General features: G+C 45.1%; 1 protein-coding gene across 5 annotated transcripts in view; it reads right to left on the reverse strand.

Annotated features, from left to right (window-relative positions):
* Positions 1 to 2,364: 2,364 nt before the first annotated feature.
* Positions 2,365 to 27,509, reverse strand: part of LOC146404635 (uncharacterized) — a 40,078-nt gene continuing 14,933 nt past the window's right edge. Inside the window, exons 5-9 of one of the 5 annotated variants that reach the window (XM_085016036.1) lie at positions 18,439 to 18,564; positions 16,891 to 17,606; positions 15,955 to 16,233; positions 6,754 to 6,810; positions 2,365 to 4,821 (exon numbers count right to left, since the gene is read on the reverse strand). The gene's annotated coding sequence lies outside the window, so the exon portion shown is untranslated. Of the gene's footprint in view, positions 4,822 to 6,753; positions 6,811 to 10,386; positions 16,234 to 16,890; positions 18,565 to 27,509 lie in introns of those variants that run through there. The other 4 variants (XM_085016039.1, XM_085016037.1, XM_085016038.1 and 1 more) reach the window with 4 other exon arrangements.

The raw sequence follows: 27,509 nt of genomic DNA on the forward strand, positions 1-27,509 counted from the left end.
CCCAGGAATCACAATAGTCCTCATGGCATCTGTAATGGTCAACACTTTCCAGAAGGCTCCCAATTGACATTGCTCAGATCCATAAAAAAAAAAAAAAATCACAGGGCTTGCTACAAGCCTTATATTTCTGTTTTGTTTCATTTTTGGTCTTTTTTTTTAGGGCTGTACTCATGGCATATGGAATTTCCCAGGCTAGGGGTCAAATCACAGCTGTAGCCACTGGCCTACACCACAGCGACAGCAACTCAGGATCTGAGCCATGTCTGCAACCTACACAGACAATGCCAGACCCTTAAAACCCACTGAGCAAGGCCAGAGATCAAACCTGTGTCCTCATGGATGGTAGTCAGATTCGTGTCCTCTGAGCATAATGGGAACACCAAGCTTTCTCTTTCTTAAAAAAAACAAAACAAAACAAAAAAAAAAACGAAACAGCCAGGAAGTGGAAACAAATTAAAGTACAATAAAATGAGATAGTCCTATAAAGTATAAAAACTTACCAAGAGGCCCAGGAAACAAACTCTAAGGTCTTCACACAAGGGAATGAAAATACTTGGACTTACATATTCATAGTACCCTTACTTACAAAAGTACCAAACGGAAAAGGAATTCAATGTCTTCTCAACAACTGGAAAGACATGACATAGAAGCAACATTACTTGTTGATAAAAGGAATAAATATTGATACACACAATATCCATGAATCTTAAAAGAATTGCACTAAGGCAAAGAAGCCATAGGGAAAAAGAGCACACAAAGTCTGATTCCATTTATATGGAATTTCAAAAAAGAAAAAAGTATTGACCTAGAATGAAGATTGGGGATTATCAGAACATGGGGATTAAAAAAAAAAGAAAAAAGAAGAGAAAATGGGTGGGAAGAAAAGAATGATCAATCATTCTGCACACGCAATGTGCACACACTTCTCAAGAAAGGCATAAGCAAAATACTCACATGATAGAAATCATCTATTTTGTGATTTTGGTGGTATAGCTAGACACATTTTTCAAAATTCATTGAATTGTATACTGAATCTTGCTGCATTTTACTTTCCTTTAATTATACCTCAAGATAGGTGATGTTTTAAAAGAAGTAGAAACAGAAAACCAATTGCACTCTAGGCAGGGTTGAATGATACAGCAGGCTCACCCAATGACACAAGGTGGCTGTAGTTCTCCAGCATCACATCTCTGTACAGGGTCCTTTGAGCAGGGCTCATCTGCTGCCACTTTTCCTGGGTAAACTCCACAGTCACATCCTTAAAGGACACTGATATCTGTGAAAGCACACTCCTTAGCAATCCAAAGATTTAGGACAAGGGTGACATGGAAAATAACTTTGGAACTAATTCCAATCATGTTTATGTTAGAAATGTAGAACAAAATCTAAAAAGTGTTTCCCACATTATAAAAAAATTTTAAAAAATGTCTAGAGTTTCCTGCTGCTGAAGCAGGTTAAGGATCCAGGATCACCACTGCAGTGACTTGGGTCACTGCTATGAAGCAGGTTCAATCCTGAGCCACTCATATGGCACAAACACAGCCAAAAAACCCACAAAATTTAAACTATCTGTCAGTACACTCTTCATTTGCAATGTTCTATGGAAGCTTGGCTCTCTGCCTTCATAATCCATCCAATATTTGATCCTTTCCAAATACAACTGCTAACATCATCGTTTCTTGAAAGAAGTACTGAAAGAGCCTGCGACACCATCTGTTGCCACCACTGCCCCACTAGAGTCCACCCTCAAGAGAGACACATGTCCCTCCTCAGCTTCAAGTTCTCTAGATAACCTGGTAAACAGAGAGAAACACTGAATTCCTAGATTAGGAGACTTAATAGGATGGAAATGTCAGTTCTCCACATAGACATCTCTGGATTCAGTGCAATCACAATCAAAAGCTATCCAGACATAGTTCTCAATGCTACTCAGCAGGATCTCCTTGTACATCTATTCTAAGTTGTGTCTGATAACCCCAAGCTCCTGATCCCTCCCACTCCCTCCCTCTCCCATCAGGCAGCCACAAGTCTGTTTTCCAAGTCCATGATTTTCTTTTCTGTGAAGATGTTCATTTGTGCTGGATATTAGATTCCAGTTATAAGTGATATCATATGGTATTTGTCTTTGTCTTTCCGGCTCATTTCACTCAGTATGAGATTCTCTAGTTCCATCCATGTTGCTTCAATTGAGAATCATAAGCTGACTCTAATATTTATGTAGAAAATCAAACATCCTACAATCTAAAAAGAATTTTGAAAAGAACAAAGTTGGAGGACTGATATTACTTGATTTCAAGACAAAGCATACAGCCATCAAAACAGTCTGTGCTACCCACAAAAATGAAACACCAAAAATGACAGATGTGACAAAATGTGCACACATTTCTTTAATCAATGTATTCAGGCAATTCAGTGCAGAAAGCATATTCTGAGAAAAACCATACAAGACTAAAAAAGTCCATTAGAAAATACATTAACAGCAATACCCTGGATTCATGCTTTGCACCACAAAGAAAAAATAATTAATTCAAACTGGTCACAGAATTCAATGAGTCTTTCTGTTTAGATTGTTTTCTTTCTTTTGGCCAACCCATGTGGAGTTTATATGACAAGGATCAGATCCTAACCACAGGTCAGAACTTTGAACTCACTGTGCCCAATGGGAATCCAAATTGTGTCCTGGTGCTGCAGAAAAGCTAATCCCATTGTATCACAGCAGGAACTCCTCTGTTTAGATTTAAGTGTCTTGGACTTCCCATCATGGCTCAGTGGAAAAGAATCTGACTAGCAACCATGAGGACACAGGTTCCATCCCTGGCCTTGCTCAGTCGGTTAAGAATCAGGTGTTGCCATGAGCTGTGGTGTAGGTCACAGATGTGGCTCAGATCTGGTGTTGCTGCAGCTACAGCTCCGATCTGACCCCTAGCCTGGGAACTTACATATGCCATGAGTGCGGTCCTAAAAAAAAAAGATACATTTGAGAGTCAGAGGAACACATCACTTATCTAAAAAATAAATGGACAGCTGGTGTTCTGAGGTGGGAACCAGCAAAATTGCTTAGTCAGTGCTCCCTCAATTCAGTATTTAGAATATACTACCAGTAAAAATCTCCAGCTCATCCTCAGACCCTGAATATCTAGATTTCTGACAGAGCCAACCAGCAACACATTTGGCTGGCCTCTGGTCACCATTCCCTTTATTAAGTACATTACTTGAACATCTGGAGACAGCAATTATCAACATAACAGATATAAGAGAGTACTATCAACAAGGTTCCAAAAATACATTTCCTAGCAGATAAAAATGTACAGTTTTCTCAGAAAATATAGTAATAATATAAAGAAGACTAGACCCAGGGTTGTTCAAATAAAGTGACTCAATAATCTACATCTACACATAAAAACATGTACTCACAAAGTCCCATTTTAGAGCTAAGTTTCATGAAGTCTGTAATAGGTGATTTTGTCATGTGAATGAGAGAGGGGAGTGGAGGGAAAAGCAAGGGAGGGGGGAGGGGATAAGAGAAAAGAGCAGGAAAATGCCTCAATAAGACCAGTAAAACCAAGATATCACAGTTGGGCAGGAACACAAGAAAACAGAATTATAGACTAATCCACTTAGTCAATACAATGTGAAGAAAAATTCAAATAGGATAGGAGCAAAAGATGGCAGTTACAAACTGAAAAACAAAAATAAGCTATAGCTTTACTCCAATAGACAAAAACAAGTATTCAATATGATTTCTGAGCACATTCATGATTCAAGCAAAATCTTAGCAAACTCATTGTAAAGGGGTAATAACTTTCATTCATAAAGGATGTGTAACACAAGTGAGAGCAACTGGAAATCAAGAGTTAAATCCATCACAGTACAAAGCAGGAGATAAATAAAGAGCTCACTTCAAATAGATTCATTTTCTGGAGCACTTGGGACATTAGAGAGGACTGTGAAGATTCAGCTGAGGGGACAGAGAGACAACAGCGTCAGAACACCTGGGCTGCCTGACAGTTCCTGCCTTCACCTCCCAATCACCTCAGCAGCCCAGCTGAGGAGCAGCCTCCCTATCTCCTCACTCTAAATCCTGAATGAGCATGGGAAGGACCCACTGGAAGTGCCATCTATTTTCCAGTTGGAAATGATCACAGCTCACTGAGTAAAAATTAGGTTCTCCATTGATTGAAACAATACACACAAAAAACTAACAACAGATGCTTAAAACACTAGAGGATGATGCTATTTCATTGACATGAATGCAGAAAAAAGACACAGGCTGCATTTACCAGGCAAAGTGTTTACTCCTTGAGTGAGAGAAACCACAGGAAGTCCAGAAAAAAAAATATGGGGTGCTTTGAGACAATTTTCAAATTTTTTTTTTTTCTTTTAAGAGGGTTACAGTTTCTCAAAAGGGACTCATGATAAGATTCTTCTGATGACTGGACAGTCTGAATGCCCTGCTCCACTTCTGGCTCTGTCCCAACCTGGGTGAGCGTGGAGAAGTCACCTGCCCTCTCAAACTCAGGACCACCTCACCATCCTGAGACTCAGAGGTTTCTGTTCTGCGTGATTAATGTATGTGCCCATACCCATTATCAGGAGAGCATCCCGAGGCCTATGTAAACCACCCCATGAAAAGAAGAAAGGGTCACCTACATTCAACAGCAGTTAACACTTTTGGGGGGTTAGCACCTGGCACTTTGCTAACTCCTTGTTTGACACCATATCTGGAGCTCCCTGCTGGGTGATTAGGGCTCTTTTGCACTTTCACCACCACCATCCAATCCCTGGCCTGGGAACTGAAATTCCACATTGAGCCTCTGCAAGCTGAAGCCAAAAAGAAAAAAGAAAATTAAAAAAGAAAAAAGACAGCACATCAAATACTCAGGTAAACACCATAAGGCAGACATCATTCACAGCCTCCTTTTCAGACTCTCCCACAGGTTACTTCTTTGGCCCAAGGTCACAGATTACACAGCAGGAAATGATCACAGAAACACCAGATCCAGAGCAGCGCTGCCCCGCAGACCCCATCCATCCCACTCCCTCCTTCAGCCCACCACCAGCACTATCGTGGAACTTTTCTTCCCACTGCAGCCCCGTTACCTCACAAGGCAGCAGGCAGGGCTGGACATGCAGTCCCCGGCCCCGTTACCTCACAAGGCAGCAGGCAGGGCTGGACATGCAGTCCCCATACCAGCCATACGCTAGCTCCTAATGGGCCTCAGATACACCTGCCCCCAGACCACAGGGCAGCAACATGGATCCCCCACCCACCTTCCCCAGGCAAGGTCCAGGCCAGACCTGGGCATTGCAGGGTCCCACCAGGTCTGAGGGCATCCCAAGACGTCATGCTTCTGCCTCCACCATAAGAACACAGCTCTCAGCAAACCTACAGGCCATGTGAGGTCCATGGTAGAGCCCACTGATAGTTCCCTGGCCAAGACCTAGAGGTGCCAGGATTTAGAGATGAGGCTTGTGAAGGTGGAAGGGAAGAGGTGGGGCCCAGGTTGTACATGCACAGAGGGAGGTATTAGAGACCCAGAGGCTGTTAGAAATAGAGAGTGCATTGTCAGGGAGCCTAGCCAGCCCCATCCTCAAAACCCTGTGATTTTTTTTTTTTTTTTTTGTCTTTTTGTCTTTTCTAGGGCCACTCCTGTGGCATATGGAGGTTCACAGGCTAGGGGTCGAATCGGAGCTGTAGCCACCGGCCTATGCCAGAGCCACAGCAACACAAGATCCAAGCCTCATCTGCAACCTACACCACAGCTCACAGAAACACCAGATCATTGACCCACTGAGCAAGGCCAGGGATTGAACCCACAACCTCACAGTTCCTAGTTGGATTCATTAGCTACGGTGCCACGATGGGAACTCCCTAACCCTGTGATTTTTTAATCAAGCAAAGTGTTTAGTGTGGCTGGATAGAAATGCTAGAGAAATGTTCATCCCAGGGCGTTGGGCACCCTGAGATCCAGGGTCAAGTGTGTCCCCACACTGGATCATAGACCAGTTCCATCCCTGTTTTATATGGGGGTCCCAGGCAAAAGCTGGGAAACCTCATGACTGAAATCAGATTCTCCAAATTACTGAAGCCTTTTAGTCTTAAGAAAATGTCCTCCTGGAGTTCCCGTCCTGGTGCAGTGGAAACAAATCCGACTAGGAACCATGAGGTTGCAGGTTCGATCTCTGGCCTTGCTCAGTGGGTCAAGGATCTGGTGTTGCCTTGAGCTGTGGTGTAGGTCACAGAGGCGGCTCAGATCAGGGGTTGCTGTGGCTGCGGTGTAGGCTGGCTGCTGTAGCTCCGATTAGACCCCTTGCCTGGAAACCTCCCTATGCCATGAGTGCAGCCCTTTAAAGACAAAAAAAGAAAATGTCCTCCTAATTGAATAGAATTTTCGGTCTAATTAACCTACTTGGTGACATGTGGGCTTCTTTTGTGAAGGAAATAGTGTTTTGTTTTGTTTTCTCAAAAGTGAGCTCACAGATTTAGTCATAATCAAACAAACTTTTTTCATTTTTCTTTTGTCTTTTTAGGGCAATACCCATAGCATATGGAGGTTCCCAGGCTAGGGGTCAAATCAGAGCTACAGCTGCGCCTGCATCACAGTCACAGCAATGCCAGATCCCTGTGTCTTCACGGACACTAGTCAGGCTCCTCTCCGCTGAGCCATGCCAGGAACTCCCAGACTTTTTTCATTGAGTGCAGTTTTGAAACCAATCAGAGCCCTGCAGGGCCCTGCTAGAAACAAGTCTTACCTCATCCCCTCCTGTTTGAATCTGCCCTTTGGAACTTAGGATTGGGAAGGGGAATAACTGTGAAACAAAAAAGGAGCAGTCAAAAAACAACAGTGCCACTATAAAGCAAGAGATTTTATTCCTCCAGAGGGGATATATATAATAAAATATCTTTGTGTTCTTCCTCAGAAAGGCTCCCACTCACATGGAGAATGGTAACTTCATTTTTATTTTTTGTTGTTTCTGGGTCCGCACCTGCAGCATATGGAGTTTCCCAGGCTAGGGGTCTAATCAGAGCTGTAGCTGCTGGCATAGACCATAGCCACAGCAACACTGGATCCAAGCCATGTCTGCAGCCTACACCACAACTCATGGCAATGCCAGATCCTTAACCCACTGAGCAAGGCCAGGGATCCAACCCACAACCTCATGGTTCCTAGTTGGTTTCATTAACCACTGAGCCATGTCAGGAACTCTGGGAATGGTAACTTCAGATGGAGCCAACATTCCTGACATTCACAAGGTCCCCACCAATCAAAGTCATGCACCCTGCAGTCTGTGAACTGATACTTGGCACCTGCCATCAGGCTCTACATGGATTAAATTCTGAGCCACTGCAGCTGCAGACCCACAGCACCCCCTGAGCAGAGCTCAGGGTGAGAATCAGGAGTGAGGCACACTGTGCTCTGGGAAAACTGGAAGAATAGGTCTCCAAATAGCCAGATTTAGATTTTATGGGCCCAATTCTTGCATCTCCTCATATAGAGAAAAACACTAAAATCCTTCATGGTGATGTCTGCTCCTTGTGACCATCAGGAGATCAGCAACAAAATTCTGGGAAATGTGTACATGCACCTCCCCCTCAATTTTATGATATCCTGATATTCCCCTCTTCTTCTTTGGGGTGCTATTTCAGAGTTATCTGAAATACTGCCACCCAGGCTGTAGTGAAGGATAAAACAATGTCCTGGTCATCTGTGAATGCAGTCACCTCCAACGGTGAGAGCCGGTGAGTCCTCAGGTTGTGAACTACAGATACTGGCCTTGAGCAGCCAGACCACACCTTCAGGAACAATACCAGAGGGTCCATGATATAAACATGACTTATGAGGATGTTTTCATGATCACTATGTCTAGGTGGCATCTGCCAGGTTTCTCCACTATCAAGTTACTTTTTTCTCACTCAAATCTCTATTAGGAGCTAATCACTAAATCCTGCATATGCTCAACGTGAGGGAAATTAAACTCAACTCCTTGGAGAAAGGAGTATCTATATTTATATACCTTCATAGATTTTTAAATTATTTTTCTTTAATCTATTTTTATTGTCAATAGTTTATTTATATTAGTATGGACTCACATTTATTCTTTGATTTATAAGCCAGTATTTGGTTGTTTTTGTTTTGTTGCTCAATTTGCTAAAATGGTCTAGTTTAGTGTTTGGGCTTATAATTCATCCAGTCTGTGTCTGTCCTATGTAAGTGAATGCCAAGTTCCTGTTTCTCCCCACAGGGGCCTGTCACTCTTGAGAGTTCCTGTTGTTTGTCCTGGAACCTCAGTTCTCTGATGGGTTGGAAAAAAATCATTCATTTCCAACAACCCTCTCTCCAGCTCTCTCCATCTCTATAGTCAATTGTAAAAGTTTGATATCTACCAGGAACACCTTTCCATTTATTCACAAGAATGTCTCAGAAAAATGCCGGGTCAAACAAGATCCAAGAACTCACATGAAACTAATGAATGTATCATTACAATATAATTTTTCACTCATTTCCATGTTTTTTAAAGTCTGTTGATCCAGGCTGGTGATATTAAAGAAGATAAATATGGAGAGATTAGTTTAGTTTCATTTCTATTCTCTCTCTTTTTACCATTTCCAGTTGCCCCTAGCCTCACAGAATCTATTACACACATGAGGACCATAACTCTTGGCTTGTTTTACACCCATGTTATCAATCACGCTTTTTTTGCCTCACAGCAATACGCTCTCTCCACAGTGGAGAACACAGTAAATTATCTAAAACAGAAAGTGCACATTACTCCTATAAAGCATAGAAAACAAGAAGGGGGAATGTTCATGTAACACCCCCATCAATCAGCCCTCACACAAAGGTATAACAGGAAATATCCATGGTGATACAAGATGAAGCCTTGGAGCTCCTGTCGTGGTGCAGAGGAAGGAATCCTATTAGGAACCATGAGGTTGTGGGTTCCATCCCTGGCCTTGCTCAGCAGGTTAAGGATCCTGTGTTGCCAAGGCTGTGATGGAGGCTGGCAGATGTAACTCTGATTCGACTCTAGCCTGTGAACCTCCATATGCTGTGGGTGCAGCCCTAAAATACAAAAATAAAAATAAAAATAAAAAACAAAAAAAAAATGAAGGTTTTCAAATGGCCACACCTCCTAGGATCTTCAAAAGAAATGCAACATTCATTTTGGACTCAAGGAAGTCCAAAGGTCAAAATAAGTCAGAGAGAGTAGACCTAATACCTTTGTTATAGATTTGAGCTGAGGAAAAATCCATTACCCAATGCACCTGATGAGGAACTGAGGAAGTAGGATGGAAATGGACCATCTTGTATGATAAAACATATAAAAAGGTATTCTGACAGGAGACCAATGACATTTAAATTGTAAAAAGTTGTTTTCATCTTTCTCTTCAGAGAACACCAATTAGAGATCCACAGCTATGGAGTATATTATCTGAATGAAACAGATAGTCTATTGACCACTTGAAATAATAAAATTAACAAAACCTTACAGTTGTTTATGACTAAAATGACTTGTCAAAAAAAAACAAGAAACTGAAGTTTCCCAGCTGAATGTCATCACAACATTCAATGATACATCAAACTCACCAGAACTGGAAAGTGAGATAAAATGTGTGGTATATTAATGGCCTTCTGATTGCTTCTCTAGATTCTACTGAAATAAGTAATGATTCAGTAGGAGAGAAAGGGAATTTTTCTGAAATTCACCTTAATATTAAGAATCAGGCAATTCCTATATATTTTGTCTGTTATTATTACAGAGATAGAAATCATAATATGTGTCAGGTAAATAACCCAATGTAATATGGCTACCTTTTTAGGATGTCTTTAATACCAGGGTTCCTCTTTATGATACACACAATTCTAGTTGGATTAGGTTTTCTGGAAGAGTTTTCTGCCCCCCCCCCCCCACTTTTCTTCTTAGGGCCACACCTGCAGCATATGGAGATTCCCAAGCTAGGGGTCTAATTGGAGCTGCAGCTGTCAGCCTACACCACAGCCACAGCAATTTGGGACCCAAGGCACATCTGTGACTTACACCACAGCTCACAGCATCTCCAGATCCTTAACCCACTAAGCAAGGCCAGGGACTGAACCTACATCCTCCTGGATACTAGTCTGGTTTGGAACCTGCAGAGCCACAACAGGAACTCCTGTAAGACTTTTCTTATTGATTTATATCTTAAAAAACATGTCCTAAGGGCTTCATAAAAATGGACATGGAAACCTAGAAAAAATGCTGAACAGGATTAGGTTTTAGAGTTTGTTAAATACAAGAAACCAAATTCAAATGGTCAAGAATAGAATGCAACAGAAAAATAAGACATTTCAGATACTGAATTACACCAAATTCTTTTCTGCATATAGTGAGGTGATCACTGGATTTTTCTTCTTTAGTTTATTAACATGATATGTAATAATCATTGATTTTTTTTTTTGAATGTGAAAACAACCTTGCCCTCATGAAAGAAACTTTCTTTAATGGCTTTTGTGTCCATTCCCATTTCCCCAGGAACTATCATTTCTTCATTGGTAGCAGTGCTAGAGATCCCTCATCCTCTTGAATTCCTTTCCCCTTGCTAGAATTAAATGTGTTGCAATCCAGACATCAGCATTGGGTTTCATAGAAGAGGATGCTGAGACCAAAGAAAGGGGCAAACTGGAAGACTGTGGAGGAGGTCATGGCATATCTGTTAACAGGGCCAGGAACCTTTCATTTCAGGAAAAGTCACATTTCCCTCATAAACACAGATACATAACTCAGAAAAATATCATCGGCAAAATACAGCATAGTGAAAATGAGAAGATTTTTGATACTAAAGTAAATACGTATGTTGTCTTCAGATCCAATGACAACCTATATCACTGGAAAAGCAAAGACATAAACATGATTTTGGTGACTACTAAGAATTACCTATGCAGCAAGTTATTCTATGATCAAAAATTGGCATAAATTGGAGGTAAATATTCCAGCATGGAGTACTAAGAGCAACACACACAAGACCCCTTTTGGTAAAACCAATACTATCTTCTTTATCAATTAAAAGGTTATCTTTCCATAATCTATAAGTTTGTGTATATGAAATTATACAATAACTACAAAGTTGAATATCCAAGCATTCCTATGTACCAAGGAGCTCACAGAATTAATCATTTGTACCCATGAAATGATGCCCAAGACGCCCTTCTCCATTAATTTGCTAAAGGTGCACACAGAATTCAAGGAAATACTTCTATTTACCAGCTTATTAAAGGATATGACAAAAGATACAAATGAACAGCTGGATGAAGAGATACACAGTGTGATATCTGAGAGGGGTTCAAGCTCAGGAGTTTCTATCCTCACGGAGTTGGGGTACGTCACCCTCCCAGGATGTGAATGTATTCAACCACCTAGAAGCTCTCTGAATTCTGTACTTGGGGATTTTTTTTGGGGGGGGACTTCCTCATTTGGGCATGATAAACCATCATCTCCATTTTCAGTCCTTCTCCCTTCTCAAGAGAATGGGGTGGGGGCTAAAACTTTCAAGCCTCCATCATGGCTTGGTCTTCTTCTGACCAGCCCTCATCCTGAAGCCATGCAGAAGTCCACCCAGACTCACCTCATGAGAACAAAAAGACACACTTATCACCTAGGAAATTACACGGGTTTCAGGAGCTCGGTGCCAGGCACTGGTGGCAGAGACCAATATAGAGTCTATTATCCCACAGAAGCATCCTGGAAGTGGATTCCTTGCGTGCCTAAGCCTGATCTTCTAGGTCAAGAGGAGACCCACATCTTCATCACAAGTGCCCTCGCAAACAAAGCAGAAATCAGGAGCCACCATCATCTCCACTGATGCTACTCATTCAAGTTTAGGACCCTCCACACTGCTCAGGTACCCTCGTTGTCCACACTGGGGACCATAATGCCCCACAGACAACATCATAAAGGGGGAAGACATTGTATCAAAAGCAACAGGAGATGCCAAAGATGTGTTCTTGAACATGAACATTCATGACAGTACAGCCAAATGAATAGTTCATATATGAAGAAAAACTCACCAGGTGGTGATTAAAAAGTACAATCCCTAAATGAATACCCAATTCCACCTGCCAAAAGCGATGTCCAATGATATCACAAGGGAATTTCCTATAAGAATCAAAGTACCCTTTCTAGAAAGTACCGGCAAGATGTGAGGCTCCAGGAGTGTGGAGGGGTAGAGGCGGGAAGGCACTGTGTACTCTGAAGAAAAGACTATGCATAGAACACACCAGCGATAGCAGAAAAGGCTACTTCAGAGGACTCAAACCCAGGCCCTGGGCCTCCAGCCCCAGTGTCCACTCTAAAGAATAGAATTTGAGTTCAATTAAACTATCCCTAGCTTCTGGGTGTGCCACACAGGTTTCTAGACTTTGGAGAATGGAGACTGTCCATTCTGGTCAGAGTAAGAAGAAATGTGGTCAAGACCATACACACACAAAAATTTAAAGAACACGAGGACACGTTTAACTTTGGGATTTGAAATGACTGCACTGGCCTGTCAAAATGTGTATGTGTGTGTGTATGTATGAGTCCAGCATGTCCCATAAGCCTTGGTGAAGCTTTTCTAATTTCAGAAGTATAAATGCTACTAACACAAACCATATCGTTTAATGTTTACTTATCTATTATATGGAGTTTTGAAAATTTTAAGTAATAAATCATTTGTTTGAATTTTTGTGTCAGTTGTTCTGAGTGAAGATGGCAAAGGTGGATGGAAACAATCACAAATGAAATATTCAACGTTAAGTCAGGATAAAATAAGATTCCATTTCTGGGTTGAGGAACGCCAAAAATGTACCACATGGGAAAAACAGAGTTAAGATTTGCAACCATGTGGAGGAATCTAAAGGACATCCTGCTAAGGGAAATAGGCCAGACAAAGAAAGACAAAAACAGCCCCTTATCACTTCCATGTGAAATCTACCAGGAAAAGTCAGACTCATAGAAACAGAGAGGTGGTTGCCAGGGGCAGGGTTGAGGGAAATAAGAGGCCAGTAACAGGGTACAGATGATACCCAACCCAAGTCTGCTCTGTGTGCCACTCAACAGGCCAATAAATTCAGAGAGGAGTTGTTGGGACAAGGAATAGCAACTTTAAGTGGAAAGCTGGAAGACCGACAAGATGGCAGACTAGTGTCTCAAAAACCCATCTTGCCTCAGTCCAAATTCAGGCTCTGCTTATACAGAGGGAAGGGGAGAGGGGGAGGGGCTCATGGTCACTCACTGTCACTTGCTTGGGGGAAGGGCCCACCGCAATGCTGACCAGTGGCTGAGAAGGGCAATAAGGACACTCCCTAATGGTTGCTCCCTGACACAGACTTCATTATGAAATGAAGGTTTTGGGATCTAATGTACAACATGAGCTGATAACACTGTGTTGTATCATTGAAATCTGCTGAGGAAGTACAACTTATATGTAAATAGGCAAAGTGAAAAAAGGATGAAATTGTGGACAGAGGAGATGCTGACAGTTTATATACTTGTCCCTGGGAAACAGCCAAGTGCCTGGGAGAATATCAGACTTTCAAAGGCTAGGAAATATGTGGGCTCAAGCCAAGATCCCCAAGAGACCTGTGGAAATACCTGGCTTTCAGGTGTAATGATCTGAAAATTAAGGTCTAGAAGGCCCAAGAGGCTGGAATGAGAGAGCTGAGGGGCTGGGTGGTGGAGGAGGGGCGCTGGCCCAGCCTCCTCCTCTTCTGTCCCCTCCCCCACCCTCAAGAGCCCTTTGTGATGTAGCTGCAGTTCTGTGATATGAGCCTGGGGCTCTAACTGCAAGATCATTCACAGTGTTCAGTTACATGAGAGTTAACAGTGTTATTTCATGTGAAAGCCTTTCAGAGAAAAGAGATGAAGAATCTTTTCTCTTTTCTGAAAAACATTTGTGTTCCTTGCTGGCACCCCAGTCCCACTTCCTGGGTGAATGAAACCATCCTCGCCTTGGTGTGTGGACTGGGGCTCTTCTTCCTACTACTCCCCTACCTCAGGAGTGATCCGTCCTCACTACCACCTAGGACACATGGAAGCATCAGAAAGGTAAGGAACTCATGGCCCAGACCCAAGAGTACATGATTCTCTCTTTTCTAGTATTACTTTCACTTTTCTGAAGCAACTAGAGAGACTCCTGAGATGGGAAAGAAGAGGACATCTAGTCTCAGGAAACAAGACAGGCCTTAGGGACAAGCCAGGCCTGACAGGGTATAGAGTGGGTGCTGGGATTTCTAGCCAAAGATCTCAGACCAGGTGTCCCAGGAGGGGAGAGGCCTCCAGGGCTAGTCCCAAATGCAGTGACAAGCGGCCAAGGAGGGGATACTAAGAGTTCAATTTCAGCCACAGGTCAAGACCCTGAGCACTGGTTCACCAGCCACAAACAAGTGTCTTGAACAAGGGCTGATCTGAAGGCAGTGCTGAGGCCCCTGGGAGCCTCTGAGCAGATGGTGCCCCACCTCGGGGAGCAGAGACCTGAAAAGGTGTGTTTCTTGAGGAGAGGAACAGTGATGCGAGAAATCCAGAGTAGATCTCATAGAAAATCCTTCCTTGCCTTCTTTGATGAAGGAACACATAATATTTGTGTCCACTTTTTAAATGAATGAAAGAAAAAAAACCCCACAGAGCTCCATGAGTTCCATGGAGAAAGTCCTATTATGTCTGGTCGTGGAATGTATTGAGTGTCTGATGCTTTAGAGAAGGCAGAGTGAGATGTGGGAACCAGCCCCTCTTTGTTTTTGTTTTTCTGTTTCTCAGCAACAAATGGAGCTGCTAGTGAGGAGGAGGAGTTGGATGAGAAATAGAGCCTTGAAAGGTAAGCTTCCACGATCAGCCCTGTGTGTCTTGAGAGTCTGCTTCCATCTCTCCCAGCCCTGAGGAACCAGCTCCATCGTCCCTAAGGATGCCAACATCAGGGAACAGAATCCTCAGGAAAGGAAAGCAGGAACCGATACTTTTGTGGAATCAACCTGTGAGGAGCCTGGGAAAGGGTGTGACCCAGCAGGGGCATGTGGGCTGTCTTGGACCAGGAGTGCCTGGATTGGGAGGTGGACCCTCCAGGTTGGACTGAGAATAAGCTGTTTCACATGGCTGGGATTCCTCTGTGAGGTCTCCCTGCTCCCTTCCCCCCACCACACACACACCCCATGGTGGTTGTGTGGGCAGCAAGGGGTAGTTATGGAAGCACTTTGCAAATGAGAAACCTGTCTGTGAGCTTCTCCATCACTGTCAGGATTCATTTGGCCTTGGACACTGGTGCTTGGGCTCCAGGCTCCCAAAAAAAGTGTCCCCTAAAGGGACTAGCCTCCTGTAAAACCCTCATGCCCCTGCCTTCACCACCATGACCCAGTGTCCTGATTTCCAGCCTGCAGAGATGGCCTGCGACAGCTGGTACAGGTTTGGGGCCTGATTGTATATCTGCAAAGGTAAAGAATCTCTCCTGGGTTCTCCTTCCTTCCAGGGCACAGAGTGGGACCCCAGGGCTGCAGGAAGGCTGGGGCTGGCCTGGGAGGGGGAGCCATTGCAGCAGGGTTCAGCTCCAGCCCCAAGCGGAGGGACAGCAGATGCAGTGTGAAGTCAGAATGGGGGCTGTGAGGGGCCATGGCCCCAGGTGCCTACCCCTGCCTGGCCCTGTCAGCTCCTGGCTAGAGCTTGTGTCTCTTGTCTCCTGCAGCCACCTGCAGAGATTCCCTGACAAGGGCAACTTTCATCCTCATTCATGTCCAGATCCCCTTGGTGAGGTGTGCCAGGCAGTGCCTGCTGGAGCCCAGCAGCCATGCAGGGAGCCTGCAGAAGAGGCTGTTCCCACCATGTCCCCATCAGCTTCCCTGGCTCCTCTGACCCAGAGCCCTCCACCCCTGGCCTCCATCCTCTCGGTAGACCTTCAAGACAAATCCAACTTGAAGATCATCCCACAGGGTCCTGTTCCAATGTGCTCACCTCCAGGTAACTCCTGGAGTTACCTGGCATCTGCCATCCCAGCCATATGGAGTCTTGGCCTCACCAGCTGTCCCATGTCATTCCTGTCGTGCTGGTGGGAGACTGCCAAGGCCTTGCTCTTTCCCACCTCATCCAAGCGGGAGGCCAGCAAGAGTTCCCTTCACTATAGGCCTCGAACTGGGAAAGGCCCACAGACAGGTGGGTAGAGATGAGTGGCCCCTCATTGGTCAGCCTGCAATCCAGAAGCCACTGGAGATCCTCATCAGCAAGAGGGTAGAACTAAAGATTCAGAAAGAGAGAGAAAAATGTGGGTCATTTTCAAAACAAAGGAGCTCAGACTACCCCCTGAGCTCTTTAGGGATTATGTGTAAATCACTGAGTGGGAAGCAGGATGCTACAACCCCTCCATCGTTCAGGAACATCAAAGACAAAGCAGATCTGCTGCTCAGAAGTTCTTATACCCCATTGTCTTGAGGGATCACTTCGAGTGCACATACAGCCAGCTCTTCTGGGGTCTCCCCTCTCTGCACAGTGAGTTGTTGGTGGCTACTGCTTTTGTCCCTCAGAGCTCTTCTCAACTACAGGCTCCCCGCATTTTATTCAATGGAATCTCTAGTGGCTTTCCAGAACCCATTCGACCAAGAATATCTGTAGGATTTTCCCAGGACTCATTCTTGCCCTGTCCCAAGGCCTAACCCCAGCCTTCCTCTAAAAACTTGCCTCAGTCCCAGGCCCTCTCCCTGGCTCAGACTGAGGCCTAGCCCTTCTTCCCATTGTCTCTCCTGTTCAGACCACGTTATGCTCCACCCCAGGTGGGGACCCATGGGTTATATTGCCCAACATTTGAGAATAAGTCACTCTATTTCACCCCAGCTGAAATGCAACATCTGGAATGCCCCTGGCTGCAGATTCAACTGAAAAGTGGAAAGACTTTACCCTCTGTGGATGGCAGGGGCTCCCAGATCCGAAAGTCCGTTTCCTTTCTTCAAGGGGACTTCATCAGTCCTCATCTCCAGAAGCAACATCTTCAAAAGAGGCTCATTGAAAATCAAAAAAACAGGAGTCTGCCTCTCAGGATTCAACTGTCTCTGGAACTGAATTCATCTCAGTGCCCATTGGTAAACATGCATCTGGCACAAGGCAGACAAGGACCAAGGCAGCCCTCTCCTCTTGCAGGCAGTAGTGGCCTGGGCCCATACAAGACAAGGTCTAGGAGCCCTACCAGATACCAGAGTAGGTGCCAAATGACCACCCAACTAGGCAAGGAGTTCATCAAGGCTCTAGAGCCATGTCTGATTAGGGTCTCAAAAGATCTCTCCAGGGCCAGCCTCCTAGACAAGTTTCTGGAAATGAACTCTGAGATGGTATCAGAAAGATCCTTGCAGAGAGACTCTGCAAAGTGTTTCCCCAGGGTCCCAGATAGAAGACATATAGAAAGAACCTTGAAAGTTCATTTGAGTAAAAATTTGGAGCAGATTCATAAGGGTTTGATCCCTGTGACTGTATGTCGATCCTGGCTTGCTGCCAACCAGGTTTTCCCTAAGTCCCACAGTCACAAGGAAATCAGAAATCCAGCATCCTTGAAGTATTGGAAGACCTGTGTAAACACCTGCCAGGAGCTTTCCTTCCTCAGTCCTGGCATTCAACAGATGCTGGAAGTACATATTATGAGGCTGCGGATAAGGCACAGGTGGGGCTTACCTACCCAGGCTTTTGAACCCATGAATGTCAAGCCATGTGGGGCTCAGCCCTCACCCCTTCCAAGGTCTACCATTTCCCCCTCAGCCACCCAGCAACCCAGGGAACATTCAAAACTCAATGTTTCCAAGTTCTTGGGAAAACCTCAGCTCCATCCAGGAGACAACGTGCTAACAAGAGTGTCAGTTCCCACCCTGGTGAGTCCCCTCCCTGCCCCCTCACCTGCAGCTAGGGAAGTCCAGGGCTCCCTGGGAAGGCCTCTACCTGGAGTCAGTCATGAGCTCTCAGAGGCCCCTCTGACTGGACAGAAGAGAAGGATGCCTCCTCCGAAGCCACCACACAAACACAGGGGAAGAATACTGTTGATTGGGACTTTCTCTGGTCCCAGTCTGAGTTTGCCAATGACCAGGAGTAAACCCAGGGAAAAGTGTCTGTCTCAGACCTCCAAAGACCCCTGCATAGTGCCTCGGGATTGGAGATGGACTTAACGTCCCCATCTTCAATGGCCAAACAGGCCATGGAGGCCATGGAGACTGGGGAGGACCCTGCTGGGGAAGTTATCTTGGGACCCAGTGTGCTGGCCAACTCGCAAACCTCTGAAGGCAGAGATCGGGGTTTCCAGCCACTAGCATAAGCCTATCACCACAGACAAAGCCAATTTCCCAAGACCCAAAGGAGCCATTCCTTCAAACACAGGTGGCTATTAAGTTTGAACTGACAGGTCTGATAGAGGCAAAGAACCAGCCTCAAGGCCATGCCACTGGTGACATCCTTAAAGATACTCACACTGTTGTCCTCCTTCAGGACTATGCCACTGGCATGCTCCTCCAGGATGCTGTCACCAATGTTCTCCTTCCAGACTCTCACTCTGATGTGCTCCTTTCCTCAGACTTCTTGGCTTCTCAGAGCTCCCTGTCCAATTTCAAGAGAGAATATGATAGTGAGGACAGGCCAGCTTCCCAGGTACCATATGACCTCAAAGGGAGTGACCAGAGCAGCCAAGGGCAGCAGAAACCCATAAAACCAAAACTTAGGGACCCATACCATAACCAGGGTGTGATGCTTGCCCCAACTGATGAGTGGAGGGAATTTATGAATCTCCAACCAGGAGAGTATAAAGAAATAAAGAGAAGCCAGGGGCAACAGCAACTCAGGGTACCAAAAGTGAGGGACCCATGGAAGGGCCAGATGGTCTCAGCTGATGAGGGGGAGATCTGTGAAATTCTATAACCAGAAGATGATGAAGGAATGAAGAGCCATAGAGTGATGTGTCTCCCAGCTAATGAGTGGAGGGGCTTCAAGAAGCTCAAACCAGAAGCACATGAAGAAAGAAAGAGCCAGAGTGAGCTTCCTGCAAAATCTGATGAGTGGAGGGAAATTTGGAGGCTCCCACCAGTAGAGAAGAGCAGCCAGGGACAACAGCAACCCAGAAAACCAAAAGTGAGGGACCCATGTAACGGCCAGATGGTCTCAGCGGATGAGGGGGAGGTCTGTGAGTGGCTCCAACCAGAAGATGATGAGGAAACAAATGGCCAGAGTGAGATGTGTCCCCCAGCTAATGAGTGGAGGGGCTTCAAGATGTCCAAGCCAAAAGCACATAAACAAAGAGAGAGCTGGAGAGAGAGGTCTGCTCCAACCGATGAGGGGGATGATGGTTGGAGGCCCAGACCAGAAGAGTATGAAGAAAAGTTTTCAGGACGAAGGGCTTCCCAAGCCAATGCTGTGAGCCATCCTCCCAAGGTCAAGGAAAGAAGAGAGCCCCTTGGGGGCAAAGACCTCCAGTTCTCACCAGGGAAGGAACAGATTTTACCTGAAAGCTACTTCAGAAGGATAAGGCACTTTCTGCAGTGTGTAAGTCCCCATAAAAAAGTCAAAGGAAAAGAAACAGTCCTTCAAAAGGCAAGCCTCTATCAGTTACTGCTCCATGCCAGGAAGCAGTCCAAGGGAGATCCGGGGCTTTCAAAGCTGAATTGATTGGAACCCTTGTTGGACAGATCCTGTTAGAGCAACTGGGGCTTCAGCAAGAACTCCAGCCCTCAGAGTTAAACCAGCACACACAACAGCTCTAGCCCCCAGCAGGGGGGATATCCCACTACCAGAAGATTCGTGCCTTCTTCAAACACGGTCACCAAACCACCCCCGACATGTTCGCCTCAAAAAGGTGTATCTGCTGGTCAACCAGGGTGTGTTCCTCAAGCTTTTCCTGGTAGGAAAATTCAGTCCATGTTACAGAAACCTGTTTCTCCCTCATATTAGCATATCATCTATGTGCAAATGGCTTAGTCCTATCATAATGTTCACTGTTTCCCCAAATATATGTTTTTGTTTTTTTTTTCACACAAGAGGTGGTGGCTTCTGTCTGTACCTTCAGAGGAGGGATAGGGTCAGGGTCCACTTTTCCCAGGTGTCTGCTTTGGCTTCCTGAAGGGACAGGGCCATAGTGGGAGGCTGGCCCCAGTGTGGAATACTTGCCCCCAGCTCCCTCATTGCACCTGAAGCTCCCCTAATACCAGCATTACAGAAGCAAACAGCAGCATTCAGGACATGGCAGGGGAATGCAACCTGTAAGACTTTCCCCCACGACAGCATCTGGCTCAGCCATCCTCTCCTTTCTGTCTACCTTGAACTTGTGTGGCTGTAGGGGAGGGGGGTGGGTGGCAGAGGCTGAAATTCCCCTCAGGCTCCAGTAAGTGTCAGAGACCAGTTCCCATGTCAGAATAAGGAGGGCATTTGGGGGTGATGTTGGAGTGGGGGGAGACTTGCCCCCCAGGCCTTGGTGGGGAGAGATGACCTCTGTCTAGGAAGCCTCTTTTCTGGCTGAGGGAGCTGGGGGGATATGGCCCAGGAGGTCACCCTCCCTCTGCCTTTCTCAGGCTCTGGAGCAGCAGCAAGGACAAGAATCAGGCACTCCCAGATCTGAGGGTGTGGGGGGAGGGTGGGGGACACTGAGGCTGCTGAGGGCCTGTCCACTCCTCCTGCTCACAGTGCCCACATCCCCTGGGGGACAAGCAGGGCCATGACCATGTGTGCTGTCACCTCACCACCTGGTGGAGGACACTGTGCCCCAGGCTGGGATGCCAGGAAGGAGGCAAGTGGCAGAGGTGCCCAGGCTGTGATGCAGGCAAGGCACAGTGACCCAAGGAGCCCCTGGCATCCCACTACTTCTCTGGCCCAGAGGGGAGAAGTTGGGGGCCTGATGGCTCTTGGTGGCCCTACCCCAGAGCCTCCCCATTTCTCCAGCTCCCAGAGCTCAGAGGAAGGGTACCTGAAGCTCCTTCATGGAGGTGGGGTTGGGGAGGCTCATGGAGGCTGCAGAACCTCAACGGGGCAGGTCACTTCCCCACCATGATCTCATCAGCTTTCACGGGATGGGCAGCTCAGGACAGACTCACAGTCAGTGACCTTTACCTACATACATGGCCCTAGGAGGCTCCCAGGGACTTAAGAGGCCAGGGACTGTCCTAGGGTTCTCATAAGTGTCACCTGGCAGCAGCCTTGCTCACTCCAGAGCCCCAAGGGGGAAGGGCCAGCTGATAGGACTTTTCACACAGTAGGGGAGAAGTGACCTGCAGGGCATGAGGGTGCATGGGTTACCCTCCCCCACCATCCAAATGGGAAGCTGCAGGACCAGGGCAGTTCTCTAGAGCCATCGGTGCTTTGTGTCATGGTCACTCCCACAGTGGAGGGACCTTCTCCAGGAGGGGACCCAATCCAGGTGACAGCAAGAAGGGCCCTGCTGCATGCCTGTCAGGATGCAACATGTGGGCCCAGGACCAAGGGGGGAGGGGAGAGCAGGCACAGGCTTCTTCCTGGAGCCAGGTACTGCCTTGGGGCCCCATCCTCCAGGGTGGGCACAGCAGTGATAGCACAGCCAGGACCAGGGGAGGGGCAGGGGCCCAGGGCAGAGTGCACCCTCGGGAGCTCAGGAGATGGTGGCCCAGTGTGGGACCTGAGACTGGCTGCTGCTGTGTCCTCTCAGGGCCAGTGAGAGGTGGGACTGGGGGCAGGGGGAGCTGGCTCTTGTTGGGAGAAGTGACACAAACAGTGACACTGAGAGAACAACAAAAAACCAGAAGGGGCAAGTCCCTCTGCCCTTATCCTGCCATAAGATCAGAAGGCCAGCAATTGGAAGCCTGCCACCAAGAGTCCCACACAGACACCCAAGAGACCCACAGAGATGCCTCTCAGAGATCACACACAGACACCTCAACAGAGACCCCTGACAGAACCCCACAGAGATCTCAGAGAGAAGATACACAGACTGCACCCAGAGACCTCTGACAGGGATCTCTGAGACCCCCATAGAGACCTGTCAGAGATGATACACAGACTTCACACAGAGAAAACTCCCACAGGAACCTCATACAGAGACACCTCTCAGGGAACAGAAATCTCTGAGACCTGCACACAGATCCATGAGGTCTATAGAGAGGCACCCAGTGCTCCACCAAGAGCACAGAGGGACCTAAAACTGAAGCCTGAGCCAGCCACCCAGAGACAGGCCCTGAACAGATCCCAGGCCACACAGCAAACTGACAGTGAAGGAGGCTGACACCAGTGGCCCCCACACCCCGAGAACATTGTTGTATATTGGCTAACTACTCCTAAAACAAAAGAATTAGATTCCCCATGAAAACCTGCAAAATCCTTTCCTTCCCAGGTTTTCACTAGCTTGAGTTCTGACAGTTGAGAGAATGACAAATTTGGAAAAGGAGCCAAACTCTGTTGGCATATAATGAGGGAAAGTATTTGTCCAGTTTCAGTAACCATTCAGTCCAATGGCCTCAGTGGTCTCATGCTTCATTTGGGGGGGGGGGACAAGTTCTTATACTCAAAGTGACTTCTTTCCATTGTAATCATGAGGTAGGGAGGCCTGTGGCAAGGGGGATCCAGGATGAAATGAAGCAGCACAGAAACATCTTACACCTGTTTGCTAGCTTGCAGGTAGTCAAGTGATTCTTCACAGAAGAGCTTGTGTTAGGTTTGTGAGGTTGGCTTTATTTTGCAATGAAAGCAGCCATATTATCAAACACATGAAGCTTCTCACAACAAATGAGACACTTTTTGGTAATACTTCAAGTACATCCTCTAGTGTATTTGTACTTATTGCTTAGTATTAAATGACAGTGCTCATTTGGCTCCTTTTCAAATACGGTAGAATATTCAGATGGTGGTATGCGTGTCTCTAGAAAATGAAGACACCCTAATGTTCAGCTGTGATAGTTTCAACTTCTGAACCATTCAGAAGCAGTCACATTTTCTATCATTCTAAAAAATGCAAATTTTTCCAAGTCTCAGGAAATTTATATTTATTATATTTATTTTCTATTTATCATGGGGCTACATAAAGGATATATTGCTTAAAAGAATTTTGACCTCTTAGAAAATATGGCAATTAATTGCTGCTTCAAATATGTATTACCTCAATTTTCCTGGGAATAGGCATTTTAGCATTTGTTAAAGAAAGTATACACTTAATCAGCATTTCTATTATAATAATCATGGAAGTCTCACTGTCTGCCTCATACTTTCCAAACTGTGCACTCAGCTGAGACTCCATATTTCTCATTGGTCATAAAAGTCTGCTGCTCTCAAAATGACACAGTAAAATCTCGATAATGAACATATGTCAAGTGTATGTCTGGTTAAGTCTCTCAAGTCACTCTTTGGGGTGACAGTATCATGGCCCTTTCTCTCAAAGGTGATGGGAGGGCTCTGTGGAGGGTATTTTTTCAATTAAAAAAACATATTCAGGTGGTAAAATAGTTTACAAAATCATAGATTTTACTCTTTTTGAAATCTATTTCCTTTGTGATATCTTCTTATGTACTGAATCACAGACCTGTGGAACATGGCCACCATGTCCAATAATGTCCAATTGATAATATTCACTAACTAGAATAGCATAGTTATTGTACACCTACAATATCTCACAGTCATAAACATGACACTCTTTTTGGAAGTTTAAGCTGGAAAACTTTCTTTTCTTTCATGGCCTATGGAAGCTTCCAGGCTAGGAGTCAAATTGGAGCTGCAGCTGAAACCTATGGCATAGCCACAGCAATGCCAGATCCAAGCCACCACTGCAACCTCTGCTGCAGCTGACTGTAATGCCAGTCCTTTCACCCACTGAGTGAGGCAGGGACCGAACTCGCATCCTCACAGAGACAATAGTGGGTCCTTAACCCGCTGAGCAATAATGAACTCCTAAACTAGTGTTTCTAAACCACATCTTTGAGATAAAACTAAATTTGAGTAAGAGGTACTATAAAATAAGGCAACTCCCAACAAGACTTGAGGGTAGAGGAAATACTAGCATCTTTCCTAGGAAAATACAATTTACTCTTCTCATCTTGACTACAAGAAATGTGGATGATATAGCTTTTTGGTGTAAGCATGTGTGTATGTGTGTGTGTGCTTTAGCTAGTCCTGTGCATTGGATTCATTAAATTTCTTTTTCTTTAATTTTGGGCCCAGGATATTTTTATATAAGTGATGCGAAGGATATGTGATTTATTAGTTAGGTTCTATGACCATTCTCCTTTTGAAATGGATCATGAGGGCAAATAATTACTAACACATATTTTCTGGAAAAGCAATTACATGTCCTTGAAATTTCCCAGTAGGAAAAAAGGTAGAGACTTTGGGAAGGCAGATGAGATATCCTTGCCCCACAAATAAGTACATAATGTTTAGGCTATTCAAACTGGAAGGTGACAAAACATTGTAAATCAGCTATACTTCAAGAAAAAAAAATTGAAGGAGTTCCCACTGTGGTGCAGTGGAAATGAATCTAACTAGGAACCATGAGGTTTCAAGTTCAATCCCCAGCCTCACTCAGTGGGTTAAGGATCCAGTGTTGCTGTGAGCTGTGGTGTAGGCCAGCAGCTACAGCTCTAGTTTGACCCCTAGTCTGGGAACCTCTACATGGTGTGGCTGCAGCCCTAAAGAGAAAAAAAAATTAAAGGCAGACATTGTAAATCAACTATACTTTAAAAAATTTTAAGAATCTAAGGAAAAAAAAACCAAAGTGCTCACCCAAGGCTGTTTGATGAAAGAAACTGCAGAGAGCAGATCAAGAAGTGCGGACAGGCAGGTCAAGGATCTGACACCCTGACCAGGACACCATCTAAAATATTTGTCCATAATTTAAGTAGGAACCACAACTTGCCCAAAGTGATGAGTGCTGCTCCTTCTCTTCATTTAGGCAAAGAGGACACTGCCCTCATCACCCTCACACTCCAGAGCCCTCCTTCACTGTCTAGGGAGTTACCAGGGACTTCAGGTGAAGTAGACGAGACAAAGAGTGGAGGGTGAACACGAGGAGGATGAGGAAGAACAGCCATTACCAAAAATAGGACTGGGGCCTCTTCTATAGTTTGATCACCTAATTAACAAATGGAGACCCTGAGGCATAAAACAGTTCACCAAACTACACATGTGCTTACTTTCCACAATGGACTGAGACCAAATGCTGCTGCTGCCACAACATATACACCCTGTGTGAAAGAATCCTTTTCCTGGGTCATCCAGATGATCTCCCTAGAGCAAATTATTTCCACCAACACCAGGTTATGGCACATATTACTATCTGTCCCCTCCCCCCAAAACATAATTTTGCCACTTGGATAAAACATGCCAGAGCATAGCACCATTCTTGGATAGCAGTTTGTTGTTTTTATTCATGGCATGTTTTAAAGGAAAAGAATAACAAGAGAAGTAAATTCAATTTACAACTTTCATGAAAAACAGTGCAATATAGCATGATCTATTTCATTCTGGGTAGAACTCCATCATGAAAAACACACCTTTCCCTGAATCTTGAATTCACTTACAAGTCCAAGGTCATCCAGGCAGATTTTGAGGGTTGAAGGCAAAAATACCTTCAACCATCTCTGTTGATATAATTCCTGCTTTGTCCCCCTGTCCCACCCCCACACACCACACACCTTCACCTGAAAAGCACTGAGGTTCTCTGAGTGAGACTTCTCAGGCCCACCAGTTGGAGTGGAAGACAGTGCACCCAGATATCGGAAGAAAGTATTAGAATTTCCATTTGGATTCTTTTTCATCTCATTCTTTTAAAATTCCTATACTTATATAAGGTTTGTCATGTATATAAATTATAGAACCATAGAACATGTTTAATTCACATGTCAGAGAACTTTTTACTGAATAATAGGATTGAAATATTGGAGAACAATTAGATGAACCAGATTCCTGGTCTTTTCTAAGGCATCAAACCAGAATCCAAAACAGCCCTGGGGGATGGGCTATGTCAGGCAAAGCACACATGTGGCCTGTCCAGGGAGAAGAAGGGCTATGAGTCAACTCTAGAAAATCTGTTTCATCAAACTCTGAAATTCAGAGAGGCCTCCTCAGCCCTGAGTTTCAGCTTGTAGGCAGAAGGCAGATAACATGGAGGTGAATGAAGCTTTTTCCCCTGATTCACCTGCAAACACCAGAGTGGGGTGGGGGAAGGGGGTAAAAATAGCACTCAGATCCAGTTAGAATAATATTCAGGAAACTACAGACCCTCCAGGGCCATCAGAGCTGCAGGGTGGGTGGGTGTGTGTATGCATGCAAAAGCAATGGGGACCTCAGGCAGCATCTAGCAGGGACTGGTGCACTGCAGCACCCACAGAACCCAGAAGAATGGCTTTTCATTAAGAATGCAACAGTTTGTCTTTACATTACATTTTTGGAAGGATCCTGTTGCTTTAGAGACAAAGTTCTGCAGGCATCCATTTACTTACTGATTTTTTAATATATATGAAAAATCTACTGGAAAGTGTTTGGGATCAGGTAAGAAAAAAGAAAAATGGACTCGTTCAGTCAAGTTTATGGATATAGTGGCTTGCCTAGGAAGCAGTAGAGTAAAAATCCTAGGCAATGAAGTATCTGATCAAGACACCTAGGGTGTACAACCACTGATTATGCTCACTAACTGGCATATGGGCAAAGGGTCCCAACTCTTAGGCCAAGCAACTGCTTGGATCCAGCTGAGACCTAGGCACACTGGAAACAGTTTCTCCCAAGGCTGCGCTCATAAGCTAAGAGGAGGGGAGTTCAGCCAATAACCAAGTTGTGGGGAAGGCATCATCTGTCATTGTCAGCACTTGCCATTGGAAAATTATATGTGAATAGCAAGTTAAGAAAGAGGAGGATATCTATTTTGATGCCAAAATCAATCACTGGGACACATCACTAGATGTAGAAAATAGACTGAATTCAGCATCTATACTGGTCGTTCCACTGTACACTGTCTAACGTACCCAGTCATCTTCAGTAGGCTTGTCATTACTCCACACAGTCAGTGATCTCTAATGCACTGGAGTGGTCAGACATGCTTGTCAAGGTGAAGCTCGATAGCACAGAAAGATTCAGCTAAATTGTGAAGATCTTGCAACTTGGTCTTAGATAGATGACCATCATTGGGAGCATTTTTTTTTTCTCTTTTTAGGGCTGCACCCACAGCATATGGAGGTTCCCAGGCTAGGGGTCGAGTGGGAGCTGGAGCCACTGACCTGCACCACAGCCACAGTAATGTCAGATCTGAGCCACATCTATCAACTATACCACAGCTCATGGCAATGTTGGATCCTTAACCCACTGAGAAAGGCCAGGGATTGAACCCGCATCCTCATGGATGCTAGTCAGATTCATTTGCACTGAGCCACAACAGGAACTCCAAAGGAAACATTTCATGATATGAGATATGACATGACATTACTGATGTATCAACACAATGAAATGGTTAAAAAAATCTAAAAAATACAAACTTGAAAAAACGTTGACTGATAATCTCTGGACAAGTGCTGTATTTTTAACTTCATCCCACTTGTCTCGTGGGCAAT

The sequence above is a fragment of the Sus scrofa genome, chromosome 3 (genome assembly GCF_054392235.1).
Source record: "Sus scrofa isolate SSC_HxYL_T2T_F1_AM1 chromosome 3, Sscrofa_HxYL_maternal_Yorkshire_Landrace_v2.0, whole genome shotgun sequence".
Lineage (NCBI taxonomy): Eukaryota > Metazoa > Chordata > Mammalia > Artiodactyla > Suidae > Sus > Sus scrofa.